Here is a 5,925-nt window from a genome sequence, read left to right as displayed (position 1 = left end):
AACAGTAGAGTCCAGGGTGGTTTGATCCAGTGGGAGCCCCATGTGGTAGTGGTATTGCTATAGGATTAGTCTCCAAGTGGGAGATTTTTTTTTAGAGTGGAGCCTAATCAGTCCCCAAGTGGGAGATTGTTAGATTGTGGTGATTGATCAGGAAAGTACTGTACATACTTAATTAAAAAAAAAATTTGGGTCGTGGTCGAAATGGTAGCCGACATATTATGGCTGACATGTTATAACCCTAAAGCAGTTTAATACTTATATAAAAGGGCTTAGGGTTGGGTATTTTTCATTATGTTTTGATGCAAAATTGGTTCTTGCGGCAGTATTGAGTTGTAAGGGATTACGGATTGTAATCAGGTTGTAATCACTAGATTGTAATAAGATTGAACTTGCTATTTGGTGGACGTAGCCTAGGGATTGGGTGAACCACGTTAAATCTTGGTGCCTTGTGTTCATTTCTGTGTGATCTATTATTTTCTTTTATTGGTTATATTTGCATGCAATTTTTTATTTCTGTCCGTGGTTTATCCTAACAGGGAATGGATCGCCACTCATTGATGCAACCTTGGTGGTTTTACTTACATGTATTGTTGAAATGCTTTATCCAACAATTGAGCTACCAAATATTAATCTTCTCAATAATGATGCTAACTAGATGGTCTTGAAGTGGAAGCCTAGAGGAGGATATAAGTAAGGTCATCCATGAGGATTGAGAGACCTCCAACTAGGAACATCTGACAAAAGGAAACAAAGAAGGATATATCACAAGGGAAATAAAAAACCCTAAAGGAAACTCAATATTATAAAATATGAAGATCATATCTTTAAATTTGAGAAGTTTGAATAGCCCCAAGAAAAAATTAAAAAAAAAAACAAAAGATCATAGAGTTTAAGTCTAACTTGATTCTTTGCAGGAAGTTAAAATGAGTGAGCAACTTTTCTCTAGAGTTGCTACTTGCATTTGGTCAGGGGATAAATTTTCTTACAATGAGGTTAATGGCACCTCTAGTGGAATTTGCACATGCTGGAGCTAAAACAAGGTGGTGGGAATGGTCACCTGTATCAATCTCTATTTTGTGGTCACGAGTTTCACCTTCGATGTTGTTAGTTGGAATTTTTTCAATTATGCCCCCAACACTAGGAATAGTAGATTAGTTGTCTATGATGAGGCTACTAAAGTGGCTAAGACTATGAGATAAGAAAAAATTACGTGCATGGGGGATATTAACACCCCTCTATATCTATCAGAGAATCTGATGGGTTTGGAAGACTTTTTTGATAGTTTGCAAGATTTGGAGGGCTTTCTTGGAAGAAATGAATTGATTGATATTGATCTTTAGGACCTTGCATTTACTTGGTCAAATACTGGATTAGGGAAAATTTTGATTCAAGATAGACTTGATAGGGATCTTATTTCTACTAGTTGGGGCATTCTTCAACATTCTTCATTAAAGGTGGAGCTGAGGACCAATTCAGATCATTCTATGTTGGTATTCTCTTGGTTGGAGAATCAACCTATCAAATAGAGGCCTTTTAGCTATGAAATCATGTGGCACTCATACACCTAGTTTAGAGATTGTATTGTGCAGTGGCAGAAGGACCTAATTGAGGGAAGGACCATGTTTCATATTACTAGAAAACTTGAAAGAATCTGAAAAGAAGTGGAGGGATGGAACAAATCCTCATTTGGGAACATCTCCAAAAAAGAAGCTACTAAGAAGAAGTTGGAATACCTCCAAAACCAAATTATTTAGGACAATAGTAATGTTTTACAATAGTAGGAGGAGAGGGAGTGTCAAAACTTATGGAAGACACTCCTAAATTGGGAGGAAGTTTTCTAGAAAAAAAGATTGAGAGTTCAGTGGTTGGAGGAGGGTGATTGATATATGACCTTTTTCCATAGATCAACATCAAGAAGAAAAAAATGTAACACCATGAACATGTTGGTGGATGATAATGGTTAGGAGATTAATGATACAAAGGAGATACATGGTAAAGTTTATCTCTATTTTAAGGAGCTCTATAACCCCCCTATTGTGTAGGTCAATAGTAACATGCAAAATGATATTATGAGATCTTTTAACTAGGCTATGAATAACTAGATGTATGAGGAAATGACTGCTAAGGTCAAGGAGGAGGAAGTAAGAAAAGTTGTGTTTATCATAAATCAATAAAAATCCCCTGGTCCTGATTATTTTCCCCTGGATTTTTTTCAAGAATTATGGGATATTACCAAGTATGATTTGATCCATGCCACTAGAGAATTCATCGGAATGAGGAATTTACTGAAGGAACTCAACCAAACTTTCATTGTTCTTGTCCCTAAGACTGATAACCCTAGTCATATAGATGACTTTTGACCTATTAGTCTATGCAACATGATTTTTAAAATCTATGCCAAGATTATGGTAAATTGAATCAAGCTCATCCTTGATAAGTTCATTGGTCCCTACTAGAATTCTTTCTTCCCTAGGAGGTAGATTCTAGATGCAATCATAACTACTCACAAGGTCATCCACTCTATGGATAGGAGAAAGAACCTAGGTATGGCTCTCAAAATGGATATTTCAAAAGCCTATGATAAGGTTAGGAGGGAAAATTTATGATTTCTATTCTCTCTAAACTTGGTTTTATTGAAAATGTTATACTTAATTTTCAAAAAATGTGGTTAATACTATCACCTTTTTAGTTTTTTTTAATGGGACTCCTTGAACCTTTTCTTCTTTATTCCGAAGGTTGCACCAAGGTGACCCCCTATCCCCATATCTCTTCATTATTATGGTTGAGGTCCTTGGTAAAAATTTGGTTTCCATGAACAATGCTAGCAGGTTAAGAGGTGTTAGACCTACATCCTTATCTCCTCCTAACTATTCAGCAATTTGTAGATGACACCTTCTTATTTGGTATCTCCTCCATCCGTGAAGCTACGGATTTTAAATTTGTCCTAAACCAGTATACAAAGGTCTCTAGACAATGCATAAATTATCAGAAAATAAAAGTGTATTTCTTCAGAACTGTTGCTAGTTTGAGAGGTAAGATTACTCAAATTTTGGAATGCCAGGAAATGTTTCTCCTAGAAACTTATCTTGGGCTCTTGCTCATGATTAAAAAAGTTTCAAATCACTTTTAGAATGCTCTTGTTGAATGCTTCCAAAGAAAACTAGCGGGATGGAAAGGTAAGATTCTAAGTAGTGCCAAGAAACTCCAACTTCTCTCTACTATCCTACATGGCATCCTAATTTACTTCCTATACAATTTAAAACTCCTTGGTAGATTCAAAGATATCCTAGAAAAAATATAGTGGAACTTCTTGTGGTTCGGCACTAAAGAATGAACTAGGATTAGTTTGGTAAGCCAGAATTTTTTTTGTCATCCTAAGGACCTCAGAGATTTAAATATAAGAAGGATTGGACATATGAATAAAGACCTCCTAATCAAATTTAGCTAGAGGTTGATGAATTTGGTGGGTAATTGGTGCAATATTGTGAGGGCCAAGTAACATAGAGGAGAATCATTTCATTATGCCCTTTGGATTGATGTTCTCTCATAGGGCTCTAAAATTTGGAATAATTTGGTGCACACCAAGAAATTTTTGAAGATGGGGTGCCATTAAATTATTTGGAGTGGTGAAAACAATTATTTTTGGGAAGATAAATGGATCCAAGATTACCCACTCAAGAACACTAAATTCCTCCCATTTCATGAGATATACAAAAACTCTTATTGATCCATGACCCAGAACTATATCACCCTAGATCACCAATGGTATGGGATCCAACGCTAAGCTCCTATGGAGGTGGGCTTTGCTCTAAAATTTCAATTCCTAATGAACAATTATAGGATCCCCCTCATTTCGATTGAGGACTCCATGGTTTGGAAGCTTACTCCCTTGGGGGACTTTATGATGTATTTGGCTTACCTATTTTGCCTTTACTATGGACAATTTCTAAAGGCGAGAATGTCAGCTTGCAAACTGTTATGTCCTCTATTTTCAAGATTCAAAATTTGTATCTCACCTTCTTATTCACTACCTTTTTTCCTCAGAGATTTGGAGGGAGGTACTTTCCTTATGGGGAATCCATTTGTGTGCCAATTAAGGTCTACAAAAACTTATTCTCTAGAATGGCACATCTTCTCACCCATACCTAAATAACTTATGGTTAATAATTCATCCTTATGTTTCATGAGAAATCTAGAAGCAATGGAATAAAAACAAATTATGGGATAAAGCTACTACCAGGTTGGGGGTGGTGCAGCAAATTATCAGACTCCTAAAGGAATGTAGTGGAATTTGGTGTTGGCAACCCCCCACCCCACCCTAAACCCCCCAAGTAGTTTTGATAGGTAGTGGGCCATATGGTGGCATAGTTTGATAACTCAAAAGTCTTGTCTAGGAAGAATATAGTGTGGAACTTGCCCCCTAAGACATGGTTTAAGATAAATTTTGATGGGCCAACCATGATGGGAAGTTATACTACTAGGGGTGATTTATGAAATTCTATAGGGAAAATGCTTATGGATTTTTTGGAAAACTATGGGGGTGGCTCAAATAATGAATCTAAAGCCTTGGCTCTTCTATGGGGGTTGAGACTCATGAGGAAATGTTGAATTAATAGGTTGATGGTTGAGGGGGATTCGATGCCATTTATCAAAATTGCTAAAGGGGATAGTCAGAGTTGTTGGGCAATCAAGGTGATAATTGAGGAAATTTGTAAGATGATGGAGGAATACTAGGAAATCTAGGTGGATCATATTTACCATGAATGTAATGGTGTGGCAAATGAGTTGGCTAAATTCAAACATAGTGTCACGAGGTTAAATTAATGGGAGGACATCAACTAAATTGTTGATGGAATGTGGAAGTACTTCTAACACTGTCATATGAATTGTCACACCAAGTGGCATGTCTTCAAGTTTCCACATGGGTAGGGAAAGATAAAGGTCTCATAAAGTTTTTGTTTGGAAATATTATATGTGGATACACTTTTATGATCTCCTTCTGATAAATGTCATTTATTTCTATAAAAGGATGAAGTTAATGGATTTTTTTAAATTCAAAAAATTGACTATAAAAGATAATAATGACACCTCACTCATACCCCACTACATTTATGGTTGCCATCATATGACTATAGAAAGAAAGGGAATACTCACACGTTCCATGAAAAGAGATTTTAGGAGCTTTGAAAATCCTTGTGGCCTTATGATTTATCTCTACTACCTCTATATTTGCATCTTGAGTATATTTTATTTAACTTCTAAAAGATATCTTACCTACAACACAACAATGTCAAAAAATTTGGAGGAGTTGGTGGAAAATTTTGAGGAGTTGGTGGTTGAGTTGGGTGGTGGTATGAGCACTAGTGACCATGTTGAACCTATTGGCATGGAGGAGTACATTTGCAAGAGTGAAGAGGTGATTGTTTATCTACGAGAGGGCAACCTATTACCCTTTATACAAGGGATGATTAAACATGAGGAAAGCATCTCTATGTAGTACTTCAATTCATGAAATGACAGAAGGGTGACCATCAATAGGATTACTTTTGAAATCACCAAGGATCTTATTACTAGGGTCTATGGGTTTCCCATGGGTGGCAAGAAATGGTACAACCAAGCTCGCTTGAACAATGTAACTAGCTTACATAAATTCTTCATGTTTAATGGAGAACCAATTTGAATGCAAGGTGGTTTTTGTAGGAAACACCTCCCTAAGCCGTGGGACATCATCTGTTATGCTATTATGAGATACATAACTCTAGAGGACCAGATTCAGGTACTATAGTTTTAGCATTTCCATATCCTCAACCATTTTAGAAATTTGGATCAAATCTATTTTTTGTTCCTTTTGCTGAATTCTTTGGAAGATAGTATTTTCAAGGCTAAGAGAAAGAAGGAGGAGGGAAAACCCGTTTGCCTCATCCA

The sequence above is a fragment of the Cupressus sempervirens genome, chromosome 1, assembly GCF_028749045.1.
Source record: "Cupressus sempervirens isolate cs-2001-9-10 chromosome 1, ASM2874904v1, whole genome shotgun sequence".
Taxonomy (NCBI): Eukaryota; Viridiplantae; Streptophyta; class Pinopsida; order Cupressales; family Cupressaceae; genus Cupressus; species Cupressus sempervirens.
The sequence above is the reverse complement of the archived record's forward strand: the minus strand, read 5'-3'. Positions refer to the sequence as shown.